The 20430-nt window shown below is 42.0% G+C and overlaps 1 protein-coding gene across 3 annotated transcripts in view; it reads left to right on the top strand.

Moving 5' to 3' along the window:
* The window catches only part of WASF2 (WASP family member 2), an 89257-nt gene that overhangs the window by 41185 nt on the left and 27642 nt on the right, over positions 1-20430 (top strand). The window contains exon 1 of one of the 3 annotated variants that reach the window (XM_074380339.1): positions 2660-5231. The exons of the other annotated variants lie outside the window; for them this stretch is intronic. The gene's annotated coding sequence lies outside the window, so the exon portion shown is untranslated. Of the gene's footprint in view, positions 1-2659; positions 5232-20430 lie in introns of those variants that run through there. 3 annotated transcript variants of the gene reach the window in all.

The raw sequence follows: 20430 nt of genomic DNA, 5'->3' as shown, positions 1-20430 counted from the left end.
TCTGGCACCCAAGCTAGAATGCAGTGGTGTGATCTTGGCTCATTGCTACCTCCACCTCCCAGGTTCAAGCTCTCCTGCTTTAGCCTGCCAAACAGCTGTAACTACAGGCATGCGCCACGACGCCTGACTAATTTTAGTAAAGATGGGATTTCACCATGTTGGCCAGGCTGGTCTCGAACTCCTGACCTCAAGAGATCCACCCACTTCAGCCTCCCAAAGTGCTGGGATTACAAGTGTTGAGCTACTGCGGCTGGCCAGTAGATAACCTTTTCTACTTTACTAGATCAAAGGGATTGTCAGTAGAAGTGTTTTCATTCATCCAATGTTTGGTGTTAGTGTTTTTCTTACTGTTGTCTTTTGAGTAATTGAGTTTCATCACTTTTTATTTCTTTGTTCTTCTTCTTTTTTTTTTTTTTAATAAACAAGGCTGTGGATGATTTGTTCTTTTTATGATACCCAAATTTGGAGCTTTTTTTTTTTTTATTCTTCAGATGATTCTGCTTCGAGTACGATCTAGTCAAACCCTACTCTCAGGCATTGTGGAATGGATGATACATTGCTTTTAAGGCAGTTTAGAAGGAGGAGGATTTAAATGACCTTCAAAGACTAATGTCAAGCCCCCATGTCAGTGTCATTGCAGTTCACGCATGCATGGAGAATGGGAAAGGAACTTAATTATGGAGGAGGGGAATCGTAATCCTGTTTGAATGGATAGTTGAAAGTCCTGGGCCCGCCCCTAAGGCTCAAAGAAGGACTTTTTTACATTTGCTGCCAAGAGGTCAGAGGGAGAGCCCACATAAATACCATCCTCCCTTGGGGTGTGTGAGCCAGTTTTATTCTTTTACTTCCACAGGTGCAGAATAGGTTCACCAAATAGTATTCTGATCCCCATTGAACAGAATCTGGCATCATATTGTCCTTCTCTAGAAAATCAATCCCTTTAAAGCATGGAACATGGCAATTTTAGGTCAGCAGGCATTTAAAGACACCTTTTTAACTTTCATGGGCTAGCCTAATAGGATATATTTTGCACAAAATGCCAGTGTTACCAAGATGAAACTTGAATCATTTAAATTTTGCTAAGGACTTAGTTTTAGCTGCTGGTATACCTTTTACCTGTGAAATTACTTCTTATTTTCTTTTAATGATGCTGTCCCTCTGGAGAACTGTGATCATCATCAGGTGTCAGGCTTCATTCCTTCAACTAACCTTTGGTAACTGTTTGGAATCCATTAGTGTTTGAGATGAGGGAACCCACAGCAACCTGTGTTACTGTTACTGTCTTTTTGGACCATAAAATAACTTTCCATCTTTAGGCTGGATGACTGCAGAAACTAGTGCCTTATGTAGTCAGGAGCTGCTGCAACATAGCTACAGTCTGAACAACGAAAGTAATTAATCACAGCCAGCTTCATGCATTTTATTAATTTATTTTGCCAAGTGGTATCAGTGAGGCAGAGCTACACCTTTGGCTCATTAATACAAGGTCTGAACTGGAAAAATCTATTTCAGTGAAATCTTTGAGAAACTGCTGAAAACACATGGTATGTCTTAGTACTTTAAATAGAACTATTCTAATTTGGAGAGAAATTGCTGTACAAACATGGCTCCAGTTGATACCTTCACAGCATATCTATTCATACCGGTCTTGTTACTTCTGAATTTTGGAAAAAGTTATGTGTTAATATAAATGTAATTTCTTTTTTTTTTTTTTTTTTTTTTTTTTGAGACGGAGTTTCGCTCTTGTTACCCAGGCTGGAGTGCAATGGCGCGATCTCGGCTCACCGCAACCTCCGCCTCCTGGGTTCAGGCAATTCTCCTGCCTCAGCCTCCTGAGTAGCTGGGATTACAGGCATGCGCCACCATGCCCAGCTAATTTTTTGTATTTTTAGTAGAGACGGGGTTTCACCATGTTGACCAGGTTGGTCTCGATCTCTCGACCTCGTGATCCACCCGCCTCGGCCTCCCAAAGTGCTGGGATTACAGGCTTGAGCCACCGCGCCCGGCATAATTTCATTTTTATAAATATATATTCATATCTTAAAATAATACTCATTGATTGATTTTAGTAGGAAAGCTCCATCTTCTTAATTATTCACTTATGTAAGTTTCTTCCCTCCATTCTAGAAGACAGTCTACAGACTGCGCCAAAGCCCATTTTCAAGGCAGTTTATAGAGATTTAGCTATGCAGTTTGTTTACTGTTGGTCACCAAGAAAGTAAAAATGGAAGAACCAGAAGGCCGCTGAGGGAAAATGTTATAAAAGCACACTCCAGGGGCTAGAGACCAGAGAGCAAGAAGAATCCTTGAGGGTGGTCCCAGGGAGCTATGATTTGTAGTAACAGAATAGAAATTAGGTAATGGGGCCGGGTGCGGTGGCTCAAGCCTGTAATCCCAGCACTTCGGGAGGCAGAGGCGGGTGGATCACCAGATCAAGAGATTGAGACCATCCTGGTCAACTTGGTGAAACCCCGTCTCTACTAAAAATACAAAAAATTAGCTGGGCATGGTGGCACATGCCTGTAATCCCAGCTACTAAGGAGGCTGAGTCAGGAGAATTGCCTGAACCCAGGAGGCGGAGGTTGCAGTGAGCCGAGATCGCGCCATTGCACTCCAGCCTGGGTAACAAGAGCGAAACTCCGTCTCAAAAAAAAAAAAAAAAAAAAGAAATTAGGTAATGGAAAGTTAAGGCTACTGTACCAAAGACATTCTTCTTCTTCTTTTTTTGTTTTGAGACAGGCTCTTACTCTGTCATCCAGGCTGGAGTATGCTGGCACAATCTTGGCTCACTGCACTCTCCGCCTCCCAGGCTCAACTGATTTACCAACCTCGGCCTCTTGAGTAGCTGGGACTATAGGTGTGTGCCACCATGCCTGGGTAATTTTTGTATTTTTTGTAGAGATATGGTTTTGCCATGTGATCCTCCTGCCTCAAATGATACGCCTGCCTCAGCCTACCAAAGTGCTGGCTGGGATTGTAGGCGTTTCTCCTAACAAATTTTGTCTTGGAGTTGTCTTTGCAAGTGAAGCTTTTGTGATTATTGGAATGCTATAGAAGTCATTAGGCTTCTTGTCCCACTAAAGCATTAGAATTTAAAACAGACCCTTTAACATGATTTATAGCAGACAAGAAATACCAGTTCACTTTGGGCAGGTGGTATTTAATTGTCCCTCTTTGCAATCCCTCTAAAATTGTTTGTGGGTGAAACAAAAATCCATAAAGAACAGCTTTATATATATTTTGAAAGAGATATCAGTTTCTTGCATTTTTCTAATGTCAAAGGTTAATTTAAAATAGTAATGCTGAAAAGATTAAGATATTAAATCTAGGCAAGAATACATGTACATATCGTAATTACTTCCTTTTAAAAATTAAAGTAATTGGATTATATTTAATGAGCTATTTACATTTAATAATTAAAACAGACTTACTTTTTAGTATTCCCTATATGCAGAAAGATGGGAGAAATTTCACTTATGATATTATTATCTTAACTTGGGCTAAATAGGAAAAACAACTATGCTTTTTAGAAAAAGGGTCAGAAGAATATTATATTAAAATATACAGATTAGGAATTACCTATAGGAGTGTGTTGTTTTGGTTCATTGTAAAAGAAGATGAAAGATTAGGTGCTTAAAAAAAAAAAAATCCCTGATGAGAAGATTTGATGAGCTGAACACAGAATGAAACTTAAAGTGATTCTCAGGGACCCTGTAGATAAAAGTAACCTGTCAGAAGTGACAGAACCCTTAATGCCTAGCTGTTTGAAAACAGGAGTTTGTTTGAAAAGCAGTAGCATCTGAACATGTTATCTGAGGCTGGCACTTTAAATAAGCCTGTGTTTATGTTGTTTAAAGGAAAGATGTGAAGCCCCAGAGCATCTGGCTAAAATTGGATGCAGAGAGGGAGAAAGCAGTGTGTTACACTCATTAGCACCATTTCATTTTTAGGGTAAATAGGAAGACTCATGTGTTAGCATGCAGTCTTTTTTCCATGAGAAAGAAACTAGTCTTTTGGTGGCACTTATGTATAAAGATGAGAAGTTTTATCTAACTAACTTCTGAGTTTGAGTGTTTTGTGGAGAGTCAGTGTGGTGTGATGGAAAGAACATGAACTTCGGACACAGTTGGACTTGGGTTTGAAAGCTCTCTGTCTGTGTGACTTTCATTAAGTTATGAATCACTCTGGGTTTTAGTTTTCTCATCTGTAAAATGAAAATATACTACTTACCTTGGAAATTTGTTTGGAGGATTCGAAATATTCAAAAAGATGTGAATAAGTCTGGCACATTTCAGGAATTTAACAGGTATTTATTGAACAGACACTGTAGGATGAAAAGAAATTTTAAGAATCCAGGCCGGGCGCGGTGGCTCAAGCCTGTAATCCTAGCACTTTGGGAGGCCGAGGCGGGTGGATCACGAGGTCAAGAGATCGAGACCATCCTGGTCAACATGGTGAAACTCCGTCTCTACTAAAAATACAAAAAAATTAGCTGGTCATGGTGGTGCGTGCCTGTAATCCGAGCTACTCAGGAGGCTGAGGTAGGAGAATTGCCTGAACCCGGGAGGCGGAGGTTGCGGTGAGCCGAGATCGCGCCATTGCACTCCAGCCTTGGTAACAGGAGCAAAACTCAGTCTCAAAAAAAAAAAAAAAAAAAAGGAAGAAATTTTAAGAATCCTACTTTGTCGCCAGATAGTGGCTATTGCTACTACTACTACTACTTTCTGTTAGGTTTAAAGATATTTTGTTTTTCAATTCCTGTATTCAAAGAGTTATATACCCCAAAAATCTGTGCTATAAAATAGAATGTGATGACTGCTATAAGAGAGGTTCAGCATACCTCATTGGCACTTGTAGAGAGGAAAATGACTTCAGACTGGAAGAGTCAGGGAAGGAGTCTTAGAAGTGGTGACATTCACCTCAGGCTTTTAAGATAAAAGGATTGTTTGTGTGTTTTTGTAAAGAAATACCACAATGTAGATAATAATCTCTTGGAGAATGTTTTGCCTTCAAAGTAAAGTGAAAATACTGGATTGACCCTTGACTGTGATTTGGAAGACTGATGCCCTTTGTTGTAATCCTTAAAATTGGTATAATGTAAGCGGAGGCCATCCATCTTTTTCAGTATTTGTCTCCATACTCCTGAAGAGCCTGTCTCAGAAAGCAAGAGGTCCACCTCCTTGGCCTCCACTGAAACCAAATAAAAGAGGACTGTTTAGGAACACCTTTAGGTAATGCTCATTGTTGCTTAATTTGACCTGCTTTCTTTAGATTATTCCATTACTAGGAGGTAGGTCCATATAAACTCATAATTCCTTTGAGTTAGTAATAATGAGAGCTCTCAGTTACTGAGTACCTACTGGATGCTAGGTACCCCTCTGAAATGCTTATGTATGTTATTACATCTTATCCTTGGAATTACCCTAGGTTGGCCATGGTGGTTTATGCCTGTAATCCCAGCACTTCGGGAGGCTAAGATGGGAAGATCACTTGAGCCCAGGAGTTTGAGACCGGCCAGGGCAACATAGTAAGACCCTGTTCCTACAAAAACTGAAACATTAGCTGGGCATGGTGCTGCATGCTTCTAACCTTAGCTACTCTGGAGGCTAAGGTGGGAGGATTGCTTGAGCCCAGGAGACTGAGACTGCATGAGCCACACTCACATCACTGCACTCCAGCCTGGGTCATATAGCTAGTGACTCAAGGAATCCTTGCTTTCTTTGTCTGAATATTCTTCTGGGTTTACCAAGCTATACTGATTGATTGATTGATTGATTTTTAATTTTTCTTATCTTATTCTCTGCTTTTGGCATTGAAGGAATATTTATTTATTTTTTGAGACGGAGTTTCACTCTTGTTGCCCAAGATGGAGTACAATGGCATGGTCTCGACTCACTGCAACCTCCGCCTCCTGGGTTCAAGCCATTCTCCTGCCTTGGCCTCCGGAGTAGCTGGGATCATAGGCACCCGCCACCATGCCCGGCTAGTTTTTGTGTTTTAGTAGAGTTGGGGTTTCACCTTGTTGGCCAGGCTGGTCTCCAACTCCTGACCTCAGGTGATTTGCCCACCTCAGCCTCCCAAAGTGTTGGGATTACAGGTGTGAGCCACTGTGCCTGGCCTTTTGTTTGTTTGTTTGTTTGTTTTTTTAAGAGCCAGTGTCTTGCTGTATTGTGCCCAGACTGGATTCTCACTTCTGGGCTCAATTGATCCTTTTATCTCAGCTTCCCAAGTAGCTGGGACCACAGGCGCATGCTATCACACCTGGCTAATTTTTTATTTACCTATTTATTTATATAGAGACAGGGTCCTACTCTGTTGCCCAGGCTGGAGTTCAGTGGCCCAATCATAGCTCACTGCAGGCTCAACCGGGAGTTCAGTAGCCCAACCATAGCTCACTGCAGTCCTCCCACCTCAGCCTCTAGAGTAGCTGGAACTACAGGCTCTCAGCACCATGCCTGGCTATTTTTTTGTTTTGTTTTGTTTTGTTTTGTTTTGAGACAGAGTCTTGCTCTGTCACCCAGGCTAGAGTACAGAGGCACAATCTCAGCTCACTGCAACCTCCACCTCCCAGGTTCAAGCAATTCTCCTGCCTCAGCCTCCTGAGTAGCTTGGATTTACAGGCATGTGCTACCACATCCACCTGATTTTTGTATTATTAGTAGAGACAGGGTTTCATCATGTTGGTCAGGCTGGTCTCAAACTCCTGAATCATGGTCTGCCTGTCTTGGCCTCCCAAAGTGCTACAGGCGTAAGCCATTGCACCCAGCCCTCTGGCTAATTTTTCCTGTTTTTTTTAAAAATAGAGACGAGGTTTCTCCGTGTTACCCAGGCTGGTCTCAAACTCCTGGGCTCAAGCAATCTGCCCATCTCAGCCTCCCAGAGTGCTGGGATTACAGGCATGAGCCACCATGCCTGGCCTATTTTTAATTTTTAACTTTTGTAAGTACATAGTAGTTGTATATATTTATGGGATCCAGCATATTTTAATTTTTTTTTGTAAAGATAGGGTCTTCCTATGTTGCCCAGGCTGGTTATATTGATTATTTTATTTACTATTTTTTGTTTTAGAGCTGAAGTCTCACTTTGTTGCCCAGGCTGAAGTGCAGTGGAACACTCAGTTACGGCTTGAACTCCTGGGCTTAAGGTATCCTCTTGCCTCAGCCTCCTGAGTAGCTGGGACTACAAGTGCACACCACTGAACTCAGCTGAGTTTTTCATTGTTTGTAGAGACAGGGCCTTGTCATTTTGCCCAGGCTGGTCTCAATCTCCTGAGCTCAAGGGATCCTCCCACCTTGGCCTCCCAAAGCGCTGGGATTACAGTCATGAGCCACCACTCCCAGACAGTATGTATTTGTACATCCAGACATACATAAACATAGAAAAGGGGCTGGGCAGGGTGGCTCACTCTGTAATCCCAGCATTTTGGGAGGCTGAGGTGGGCAGATCATTTGAGCTCAGGAGTTCGAGACCTGCCTGGACAACATGGTGAAACCTCATCTATACCAAAAATACAAAAAATTACCTGGGCATGGTGGCACTTGTCTGTGGTCCCAGCTACTTGGGAGACTAAGGTGAGAGGATAGCTGGAGCCCAGGAAGGGGAGGTTGCAGTGAGCTGAGATCATGTGACTTCACTCCAGCCTGAGTGACAGAGTGAGACCCCCATATCAAAAAAAAAAAAAAAAAGAAGGTTATGATCTCCATCATGGTCCATTATTGACGGAAACATTGTCATGTAGTACATAACTGTATTCTCTTGTAAGTCCGAGTTGTAGAATGCATTTTAGGGTTAGAGAGATTTTTTTTTTTTTTGAGACAGAGTCTTGCTCTGTTGCCAGGCTGCAATGCAGTGGCGTGATCTCAGCTCACTGCAACCTCCACCTCCCAGGTTCAAGTGATTCTCCTGCCTTAGCCTCCTGAGTAGCTGGGACTGCAGGCTTGCGCCACCACACCCGGCTAATTTTTGTATTTTTTAGTAGAGACAAGTTTTCACCATTTTGCCAGGATGTCTCAATCTCTTGACCTTGTGATCTACCTCGGCCTCCCGAAGTGCTGGGATTACAGGCATGAGCCACCACACTTGACCAGTTAGAGAGATTTTTTTAAAGACCACCATGTCCACCTTCTGAGGCTGGAAGATTTTTTGAGCTCAGAAGTTCATGGCTTCAGTGCACTGTGATTGTGCCTATGAAGAGCCACTAAATTTCAGCCAGGTAACATGGTGAGACCTTGCCTCTAAAATAATATGTTTATATTTTATTGACTCTGAGGTGTACATTTTTTCCCTCACATTTTAACATCTCTCTCTTTTGACACCCAGGCCAGAGTGCAGTGGTGCGATCACTGCTCACTGCAGCTTTGACCTCCTGGGCCAAAATGATCCTTCCACATTAGCTTCCTGAGTAGCTGGGACTACAGGTGTGCATCACCACATCCAGCTAATTTTTGTATTTTTTGTAGAGATGGGATTCCCCACATTGCCCAGACTGATCTCAAAAGCCTGAGTTCAAGTGATTCACCTGCCTTGCCTCCCAAAGTGCTTGGATTACAGGCATGAGCCACCGTACCCACCCCATTTTGACATCTCTTGAATTATAATGCCTCTTACAATAAGTGGCATCTTAGATTTGATGAAATATGGTAGAAATCCATTGGAATTGTGAATTTTCCATAAATACTGTGGTAAAGTTCAGGACTTCTGTTTATCATATTAGCTCTCCTTGAAAAGCCTTTTCCTCTGTTTTTCACATTCAGTTCTACCCAGTTCAGATCTTGGGTTTGGGGTTTTTGTTTGCTTGTTTTTTTGAGACGGAGTCTCACTGTGTCTCAAAGGCTGCAGTGCAGTGGTGCAGATATTGGCTTATTGCAGCTTCAACCTTCTGGATTAAAGTAATTCTCCTGCCTCAGCTTCTCAAGTAGATGGGACTACAGGTGTGTACCACCACACCTGGCTGATTCTTAAATTTTTTTGTAGAGACAGGGTCTTATCATGTCACCTCGGCTAATCTCGAACTCCTGGGCTCAAGCAATCCTCCAACTTGGCCTTCCAAAGTTCTGGGATTACAGGCATAAGCCACTGCACCCGGCCCCAGTTTAGATCTTTAAGGTTCCAGAGAGTCTGTTCAGTACCTTCAGTTCACAGTGATCTTTTCATCCTTTCTATTGTCATCGTTGAGTACATCATTCATTTGATAATTGAACTACTATTTATTTGCTATATTGTTACTTAACTATGGTTTTATCTGTCTCCTCAACTAAATTATAAGCTCCTGGAGTCAAGAAAGAGATTTTATACTTCCTTGTGTCTTTTAGTGTCTTCCTGATAATCAGTGATTAATAAGAGTGCTATAATTAGTAGTTAACCATTAATACAACCTGCAGCTTACTAAGACAGTATTGTATAATGGTTAAAAGAACCATATATAGAACATTTAGAACAGTGCAAGTGCTAGATAGATGTTAGTCATTCTGCTACTACTACTACCACCACCACTACTATTATACTACTATTATTACTACTGTTATTTCAATTATTTTGTGCCAGGCACTGGGCTAAACATTTTATACACGCACTATTTCATTTTTTTTCACAATAACTTTACAAACTAGGGATCATAATAATTTAACAGGCTAGGAAATAGACTGAGAGATTAGACTGCTTGCTAAAGTTCCAGAGCTAAAATGTGGCAGTGGTAAAGTGAAACCCACACCTATGTCTCTTAACGTTCATGCTCTTGCTCTGCCCACTGCTTACTAGATTTTTAGGGCTTTAGCAACTTCATAGTAAACTGAGGTTCAAAAGGAAAGAACAGATACTTATTTTTCCCACTGCTCAAGGACTTTTGCTTGTAAATCTCATGCTTTGAGTGCTGACTAGACCTTGTGAGAGGAAGTAAAGGTACAGCTGCCCTTTGCTGCGACTTTTAGTCAGTTGCTGGTGGCTTGGCCATTACTGACAGATGTATGTGTGATACATTTTTGGGAATTCTTGTTAAAACTGGCTATTGAATAGTTCATGTGGAATTATATGGCAGTTTGCTCCATAATCCCATTCGCTGTCTTACATGCAGTTGTGATTGCTTGGTCTCTCTTCTCACTTAAGTTGGTGTTATTAATAGTCACATCTCAGGACTGTGGTTTCTGCCTTCTCCATGACCACACGGTGTGTTTGTGTATTGCCCTGAAGTGTCAGCAGAACATTTTGCTGAATTTTCTTTTTGTTGTTGGTCTGCAGCCTTCTTTTCCCTGGCCTTTTTCAGTTGTGTAAAGTTGGCTTCTTTCTTGGTCTTTCCATCCCATTGCAAGCTTCTCTCTACAGTTACTGCAGAGAGAAGCTTGCAATAAGAAGTAAGGCATCGGACTGGGTGCGGTGGCTCAAGCCTGTAATCCCAGCACTTTGGGAGGCAGAGGCGGGTGGATCATGAGGTCAAGAGATCGAGACCATCCAGGTCAACCTGGTGAAACCCCGTCTCTACTAAAAATACAAAAAATTAGCTGGGCATGGTGGCGCGTGCCTGTAATCCCAGCTACTCAGGAGGCTGAGGCAGGAGAATTGCCTGAACCCAGGAGGTGGAGGTTGCGGTGAGCCGAGATCGCGCCATTGCACTCCAGCCTGGGTAACAAGAGCGAAACCCCGTCTGAAAAAAAAAAAAAAAAAAAAAAAAAGTAAGGCATCATAAAAATTAAAACAAATGGTTAGACAGCTAGCCAGATGAATTGAGACTTAGTGCCTGATGGGCAATTCAGCTCTTATTGTCTCCTTCCTCTTTCATTTTCAAACCTGCCACTGTAACTAATCCACCAGTGGGTACTCTAGTACCTTGTCCAAAGGAAGTTTAGCCTACAGTACTCAATGCTACTTGCAAGAGTCAGGATCGAAAGGTTACAGTCTAGCTCCATCTTCTCCATCCCAGAGTATGATAGTAAAATGGGGTTAGACCCTTACATAAAAACCAGCTGTGTATTGGACTTTTGGCTATTTGTCTGGGAGAATACATGCGCAGGTTTGGGTTCTTCCCAAGTACTTGGAGAGGAATGTGTTTTTGTATCTATTCTCTTATCTCAAATTTCTAGGTACCACCAACTGGAAAGCACTCTCTTTTGTCATTAGCTATAAATGTAAAAAGAAGGGTTTGAATGTGAACAGTATTTTATTGGGGCTTGTGTGAGTTATTGACATATTTCTAGTATCGAGTGAACTGATTTGTTGAGGTTTGATACTATACTTTTTTGTTTTGTGTGTGGGTGTTTGTTTTTTCAGAGCAGCTTGGTTGTTTTTCATGTTAAACTTGTGTAAATTTAATGTTCAGTTGATGACAATGGCTGAAAGAAATCGAGTATCTTATTAGGGGTAAAGGGTAAGATTTCTCCATTTATGAGTATAATTACTTATAATCCATATTTATCCAATCTAAGTAAAAGCCCATTTATATAGGTAGTTTGAAGTATTTCAAACCATACAATTTTGGGAATACGGGTTTTGCTAGAAATTGGCATTAGACTGAGAAAGTAAAATGAACTTTGTAACTGAAAGTGATCAGTGACCACATTGTAGATCCCGTGTAAATAAGTGGATCCATAACAGAGAATTGGGCCAAGATGGAGATACAAGAAATACTTTATGTGGGTAAATCTTTTCATCAGAGTTAAGAATACTTTGCCTACAAAATCAGTTTTATATAGGATCTTTCAAGCATTTTTTAGTGTAGTTTACAGCTGGACTAGAGGGATGAATTGAAATTTTATCCCCGATTGCCAGTCATCATTAGACTAAGAGCTGCAATCCAGGTTTCCAACTCAATTTAAATGTATTTTCTTTTGGATAACCAGATGGATCCTACTAAAAGGAGAGTCTAATTTTGGCCATTTAGAAGGCAGTTTTCTATGAAAAAGTTGATACTAGAAGAAACCAATTTTGAAGGCTAAAGAGATTCCCCCAATTTTAGTTTTAAGAACAAAACTATGATTAGATCCTGAAGTGTAAAAAGGTGAGAACAAAATGTTCTATTGCCCCCAAAGATAATAAAAAGTTATGGAATTACCAGGTGTGAATGGTCCTTCATGGATGTACCTTGTGCTCAAGGAGTAAGATACTGGATTTTAGAAGTTTTTTTTCCTCAGCTACTGTCTTAAAGCCATATCAAGACAAGAAAGATCCCTACATTGATTGGATGTAGGCACAGAATTGGTGTGTCATTCCTTTATGAAATTGGAAATATCTCCTGCTTTTATATTACAAGTAAGCTCTTTTTCTCAGTTTTCCCAGTCAAATACTTTGTGTCTACCACAGGAGTTCCATTTCTGTCCTACTAACTCCTTTGGACATTGTTTTAGTGACCTTGTGCTTGGAGAGAGTGTGGTTATATTTGTTAGTTCAGCCCCACCCTGTATTTCAGCAGGAAGTAGGTGGGTGCCTAAGCCTATAATGAAGCGTTCTTCCTTGTAGTTGCTGCATGGTAATGAGGACTGCTATATGCAACAGTAAACTCATACCTTAAACATTTTAATATACAGACTTAAATTACAGTAAGACCATGTATTGTCTATCATTTTGAAGTCAAATGACTATTCGACTTAACAACTGAAAGTCTTGAACCTGGTGAAATGCATACTTTTTTTCTTCTTCAAGACAAAGAAGACTTTTTGAGTCTTGCTGTCACTCAGGCTGGAGTGCAGTGGCGTGAACATAGCTCTCTGCAACCTCCAACTCTCGAGCAATCCTTCTGCCTCGGTCCCCTGAGTAGCTGGGGCTGCAGCTTCGTGCCACCACACGCAGCTAATCTTTTTTAGTAGAGATGAGGTCTGGCTACGTTTCCCAGGCTGGTTTCAAATTCCTGGGCTCAAGCAGTCCTCTTGTCTCAACGTCCCAAAGTATTAGGATTACAGGTGTGAGCCACCACACCCAGCCATAGTCTTTAACATAAAGAAATGTATCTCTTGAAAGAGGAAACCACAAAGTAAACCTCTACTCATATGTCCCCATCCAAAGTGCTGTTAACTATAGAACAGTGGGAAACGCTGAAGTGAAAGCAGAAGTCCTAATTGCCACACATGCAACATCCCCACATGTTCCATCCCCTGCTACTGCTGATCAGCATTTTGGGGGTATGTTTTAAAGAGGAACTGCCTTGAGAAGCATTTCTGTTGTGATGGTTATTGCTGTAGCTCAAATATGCTTGCTTTTTGGATGTGACCATAGAAATCTGCAGGTGTTATCAGTGACCTTGGCTCAAAATGCAGCATTGTTTATTTGTCATGAACAGCTAGTAATAAACATAGCCAGAATGAGCAGTCATCTGTCTTCTCTCCTGGTACGGAATTCAGAGTGTAGGGCACAGATGAGTGTACCCTCCCTTCTCTCACAGTTATCCCTCCCTTTGTATTTTCTTCCACTCTCCAACTCCCACCTCACCTCACCCCACCCCACCTCACCTCACCCCACCCCACCCTACCTCAGGCTGTTGGGAGCAGAATCATGAGAGTTCAGAAAGTAGGGTAGATACTAGAGTCTCTGTTGCCCAAACTGGAGCACAGTAGCACAATCACAGCTCACTGCAGCCTCAACCTTCTGGGTTCAAGTGATCCTCTCACCTCAGCTTCCCTAGTAGCTGAGACTATAGGCATAAACCACCACACACCCAGCTAATTTTTAAATTTTTTTGCAGAGACAGGGTCTCACTTTGTTGCCCAGGCTGGTCTTCAACTTCTGAGCTCAAGCAAACTTCCAGCCTCAGCTCCCAAAGTGTTGGGATTATAGGTGTGAGCCATTGTCCCTGGCCCCAGAGTCTCTTTTTAACTTTATATTGACCAAATGTGATACGTAAAAATAACTCCATGATAACTTCAAATATATAGACTTGAACAGTCTCACTGTTTGAGGGGACCTTAAAGGACCTCATCCAGTTTCCATTTCTTTTTAGACGGAGTCTTGCTCTGTCACCAGGCTGGAGTGCAGTGGCACAGTCTTGGCTCACTGCAGCCTCCGCCTCCTGGGTTCAAGCGATTCTTCCCCCTCAGCCTCCGGAGGAGCTAGGATCACAGGCGTGTGCCACGACGCCCAGCTAATTTTTTTGTATTTTTAGTAGAGACGTGGTTTCAATGTATTGGCCAGGATGGTCTCGATCTCTTGACCTCGTGATCTGCCCGTCTTGGCCTCCCAAAGTGCTGGGATTACAGGCGTGAGCCACTGCACTCGGCCTCCAGTTTCCATTTCAAAGCGTGAACACTATCATGGCACTAACAGTCCAGACTGGTCAGTATACGGCCGGGCCACGGCTAGGAAGGCCTGGCAGTCTTTTATGAGTCTGGCCTGGATGTCTGAAACTAGTCCAAAAGACAATTTTTTCCTTTGGAATTTTTTGGGCAGCTAACTCCCTGATGAGTCTGGGAGCCTCTTGGGTGTAAATAACCTCAGGGCTTTGTCTGGAACTTCCTTTGGGCAATTCTGAATCTCATAGGTCCTACTAACTAGACAAATGTAGACCTGGAGAAGGAGCTTGATTCATGACCATAATCAGCCCCTCTCTACGGTCCCTAAATGTGCCTCTGATTGTGTGTTCAGAATACAAGTGGATGTTGGCTGAGTGAGGAGATTATGGCAGTTTGGGTAGAAGCAAATCTGGAAATTTTAGAGCTGAGAAGCTTCTAATAGATTATTTAGCTTAGTCCATTTATTTTGTAGGTGAGGACACCGAAGCCCAGAATAAAAATTGTAAAATCTTTGATTTAGAAGGCATTGTAGAGATCATCTAGTCTGACCTTCCAGCACCTTCTTAAATGCTAGAAATTTCTCCCCCAATATGCCAGATAGCTGGTCATCCAGAAGATGGGGCTAGAGAACTCATAACTTTATCTAAAGATAACCCATTCTACTATAGGACAATTCTAATTAAAATGACCTAGATAAATTGAAATCTACTTCCCTGTAACTTTTATATTCTCAGCAGTTCTAATTTAATTCCTCTTCTATGTAACATCTCCCAAGGTAAGACCTTCTCAACTCCCCATATTAGCAGATATCACTATAGTATATAATTTCCCTAATCAAAGTAAAAGATGTCTGAAAAAGACCTTCACTGATTCCATAAAGACAGGGCATTCCACTCTTTCATGTATCCAGAATGTCCCTTTTTGACCAAGAACCCCCATTTCATTGGTTTTTTCACTTTCTCTGTGTTTCCTTCATTGGCACTAGCATTCTGACACTTTTAATAAAGAAACACATTTTGTCACTTTGTGAGTATAACTGTATAAAACTAAAGAGAGCAGTAGGTGGGGCTGAAGGGCTAGACTCACCCCTGCAACTGCAGTCGGTCTAGTTTCTCCACTCCTATTGGCTAGCTGTGGTGTGGTGGGCCTTTCCATTTCTACTTTCTCCTTCTCAGCTGGTGAAGTTTCCCAATTGATCTTTGTGCTTATGTAGAATGATTTGTCTAAAATGCAAATATAGCCCTGATCTACTTCCTTAATTCAGTGGTTCCCCAGCAGCCAGTGCTCTATACCAGTGAAGTGCTGCTGATCAGAGAAGCCTTTCTCAACTAGAGTTCATGAGAGAATTAAATCTTAATGTCAGTAGGCATTCATCGTATGTATTATATTACGTACGATATTACAGCATGCGTAGAATGGTGCTAGTTACATACAGTCTTGAGGGGAACTGAGAAAACTGTCACTGTAATCATCTTTTTTGTTCTGTGGTTCAGTTGGGGAATCCGGTTATGAAAGACTGGAAGAAAGAGATAGTATATGTTCTTCAGGAGGTCCAGGATCACAGCTGGAAGCAGCCGCCAGGAAAAACTCCGGGAAAAATACCTTGCAAAGCTAGTTTTGTCTTTAAATTTTTTAATGTAAATATTTCGTTCCACCACATAATATGTCTATGGTTAAAAGTATTTTTAAATATTTATCAATGAGTGGCTGGGTACAGTGGCTCACACCTATAATCCCAGCACTTTGGGAGGCCAAGGTGGGGAGATGGCTTGAGGCCAAGAGTTAGAGATTAGCCTGGACAGCATAGCAAAGCCCCATTTCTATTTCTATTTCTTTTTCTTTCTTTTTTTTTTTTTTTAAAAAGAGGAGTCTAACTCTGTCACCCAGGCTATAGTGCAGTGGCATGATCTTGGCTCACTGCAACCTCCAAGGCCCCATTTCTATAAAAAATAATAAATTAGTCAGTTATGGTAGCATGTGGCTGTCGTCCTAGCTACTTGGGAGGCTGAGGTGGGAGCATCACTTGAGCTCAGGAGTTTGAGGTTGCAGTGAGCTATGATCATGCCACCGTACTCCAACCTGGGCAACAGAGTGAGGCCCAGATGACAGAGTGAGACCCTGTTTCTTTTTTTTTTTTTTGAGACAGTTTCGCTCTGGTTACCTACGCTGGAGTGCAATGGCGCGATCTCGGCTCACCGCAGCCTCCGCCTCCTGGGTTCAGGCAATTCTCCTGCCTCAGCCTCCTGAGTAGCTGGGATTACAGGCAGGCGCCACCACGCCCAACTAATGTTTTGTATTTTTAGTAGAGGCGGGGTTTCACCATGTTGACCAGGATGGTCTGGATCTCTTGACCTAGTGATCCACCCGCCTCGGCCTCCCAAAGTGCTGGGATTATAGGCTTGAGCCACCGCGCCCGGCCTGAGACCCTGTTTCTTAAAATAAATAATAAGATAAGCCGGGCGGTGGCTCAAGCCTGTAATCCCAGCACTTTGGGAGGCTGAGGCGGGTGGATCATGAGGTCAAGAGATCGAGACCATCCTGGTCAACATGGTGAAACCCCGCCTCTACTAAAGATACAAAAAAAAAAAAAATCAGCTGGGCATGGTGGCACGTGCCTGTAATCCCAGCTACTCAGGAGGCTGAGGCAGGAGAATTGCTTGAACCCAGGAGGCGGAGGTTGCGGTGAGCCGAGATCGCACCATTGCACTCCAGCCTGGGTAACAAGAGCGAAACTCCGTCTCAAAAAAAAAAAAATAAGATAACATATTTATCAACAAATAGGATTTATTCTACAGGAGGATTTGTCTAGGGACTGTGGAACTACAAATAAATGCCTTTTTTTTTTCTTTAAAGCCCTGTAGTGGGTATTTTATTTTATATGTATTATTTAGTATGTCTAGGAAAATTGCCCCCAAGATCACACAGATCAGTTAGTCAGGGTACTAACCTAAGACTGTCTTGACTCCATAAAGCTCATACATTTTCTACAACTTGAGGTGTAAGAGAGAAAGCCTGGAAATCTTTTTGCCCAATTCAAAGTTTATCATTTTCTGAATGTAAGATTTTTTCTTCTTGGTCAAGTTACTGTTGTAGTTCAGATCATGAATAATTTCATACTTCTTATGCATACCAATCCTTGATTATCCAAAAGAAAAATGAGCAATGGTGCATGTAATTCCACATAACAAGGAATCTTGTCCCTCTTTGGTGGCTTTGAAACAATCACTTCAAACAATAGCAGACAAACTTTTCTAATTGTTTTGTCCTAGTATATATTGACATACTGTTATTTCTTGAGCACTCTTCCACCGGTTGTGGGAACTGGCCTTTTTGACAAGAAGAAGGATAGGGTGGGATCTATACCATCCAGTGCCTGCTGAACGGGCTGTTTTCTAACCATTTGCTTTTGAAAACTTGGTTCCAGGTAAACCCCAACCAGATGACATAGAGTTAATTCCATTTGTTCTGCTTTTCCAAGGTACCAGGTACCAAGGTGTTAGAATTTGCCCCCCACACTCAATCTGAAATTTATATAGCCATCTGGAATCTAGTTTCTATTAGATATCCAGAGGGAAAGTCCAGAATGCCGTCAGTGGTCACATTCAGCGCAGAATTTCAAGGTAGTCTGGTTCTTCTAGCTCCTCTGAGAAGCTGGAATGAGTACTGAAATGATTACCAGTGGAAGAGCGACAGTGGCTGTTTTCAATCATTCCTGGCCATACACCAAATTTCTGGTTGATCTTGAAAGTTTGAAATTTGGGAATCTAAGGACACCTAGAGGATGGTGTTCAGAGCCCTGCAAGGTTGTTTCATTTGGAACCTCCTCCCACCTTTCCTGTTCTAAACTCTCTTTTTTACCATGTGTTACTGAAGATTGCATCTTAGTACCTGATACCCCTTACATTAAATAAAAGAGGGAAAGAGTTAAATTAGGAAGTTCAGGGTTTGGACTAGAAAACCCTTGGGGTTAAAGGGGGAATTTAGCAGAGGATTGGAATGGAAATCATTTCCTGAGACAGTAGACAAGTATTCAGGAAACACCTCTGCACCCCAAAGATAGGCACAGCTGCCACACAGTGACTATTAAAGGGAGGTTCAAAGTTATAAGCAAACAGCTGATTCTCTTGGTTCTTGGGCTGTTGCTGTTGGTGACAGGAAATCTTGTTCCCCAAGCTGCTGGCTTCCTGTTTTATTTTTACTTGTAGCAGATCAGAATGTCCATAACAAGGAGCAGTCTGTTCCAAAGGGTTCTACTCCCGCTTTGAGCCTGAAAGGCTTTTTATTTTTTTTTTCTCTTTTGGTCAGACAATATGTCTGTAATGTTTAGTTTGGTTTAAGCATTTTGTATCCATAGTCAACTTTTTGGTGATGAGCTGGTGTTTTAAGATTTGATGTAAGTAAATCCGTTTTGCCTTTTTAAAAAAAAAAAAAAAAAAAGGAGTTTAGGGCTGAGTGTGGTGGCTCAAGCCTGTAATCCCAGCACTTTGGGAGGCCGAGGCGGGTGGATCATGAGGTCAAGAGATCAAGATCATCCTGGTCAACATGGTGAAACCCCGTCTCTACTAAAAATACAAAAAATTAGCTGGGCATGGCGGTGCGTGCCTGTAATTCCAGCTACTCAGGAGGCTGAGACAGGAGAATTGCCTGAACCCAGGAGGTGGAGGTTGCGGTGAGCCGAGATCACGCCATTGCACTCCAGCCTGGATAACAGAAGTGAAACTCCGTCTCAAAAAAAAAAAAGGAGTTTATAATATTGGGGACATAGCCCAGCTACTCAGAAGGCTAAGGTGGGAGGATCATTTGAGTCAGGTGGTCAAAGCTATAGTGAGCTGTGATCGCACCATTGCACTCCATAGTGGATGACAGAGCAAGGCCCCATCTCAAAAAAACAAAAAGGCTGGGTGCAGTGGCTTATGCTTATAGTCCCAGCACTTTGGGAGGTCAGAAGTTCAAGACCAGTCTGGGCTACATGGCAAAACCCCATCTCTACAAAAAATAACAAAAATTAGCTGGGTGTGGTGGTACATACCTGTAGTTCCAACTACTTGGGAGGCTGAGATGGGAGGCTGGCTTGAGCCCAGGAGGTGGAGGTTGCAGTGAGCTGAGATTGCACCACTGCACTCCAGCCTGGGTAAGAGAACGAGACCCTGCCTCAAAAAAGAATAAAAAGTAAGAAAAGAAATTGAGGATTTAGGCATGTTGACTTTATGCTTTACCTTTCCATTTAAAGTGAATTTGTTGTTTTCCCTAGCATGAAACCATTAGGCTGTTTTTGATTTCTTTAGTTTTATAAGATGTGGAGAAGAGGACCAGTCCAGTGTGCCTTGACTATAGTCACATCCATTTTGTGGAAATTAAAACCCTTTCCTATCCTTGTAAAACTAGGAATTTGGTAATCTAAATCTAAAACAATAGCTCAGCATGAACCTGAAGTAATGGGGGATTTCCTAGGGAAAGGGGCTGAGCCTACCGGATAAGAAACAGTAACTGGAAGGTTTCCGGATCTGCTCCAGACATTTCCTGCTGTCTCTGGAGCCTTTTGGCCCAGGTGTGTTGAACCAGATGGAAGTGAGAAAAGAGAGCTGTTAGGTAGAAGAGAAAGCAACAGGGAATCTTATAGCACAGTTTACTCAGCATCATGTTTGACATATTGAACGTGTAAAATTTTTACTTTATATTCTCTCATTCTGTCAATTTACAAACTAAACTTAATACTGGCATTAGGATTAGTCATACATTAACAGCCATCCACCAAGGAAGGACTGGAAAAGTTATATCCTGATGTATATCAATCACTATTGGCAGCTTGATTTCATTGTGGAGATTATCAGGTGACAGTGCTCTTTTTTGATCTTTATAATTGGTGGCCCAGAATCTGATCTGTGCAGGTTATGAACACCCCAAGGATAGGATCTGTACCATCCAGTGCCTGCTGAATGGGCTGTTTTCTAACCGTGCCTCCTTGCCTCTGGGGACTCTTGTTGGTTGGAGCAGTAGTTGGCGCTTTAAGGTTTCTATGCTGCCTGTGTACCTCAGGCAGCAGTCATCAATCCAGAATTTCTAAACTTACATAGCAGATCTTCTAATAGCGAACCTTAAAAGGGGCAGGGGAGGGAGGACTTAAAAATGAAAGAAAAAGAAAGATAGGGGGAGCGAAAATTTTTTTTCTTTTTTAAAGCTGTTTTAGATCAGGGTAAGACAAAAAAAAAAAAAAGATTCACAC

The sequence above is a fragment of the Saimiri boliviensis genome, chromosome 11 (assembly GCF_048565385.1).
Source record: "Saimiri boliviensis isolate mSaiBol1 chromosome 11, mSaiBol1.pri, whole genome shotgun sequence".
NCBI lineage: Eukaryota > Metazoa > Chordata > Mammalia > Primates > Cebidae > Saimiri > Saimiri boliviensis.
Note: the sequence above shows the minus strand (reverse complement) of the source record. Positions and strands in the feature narration are given on the sequence as shown.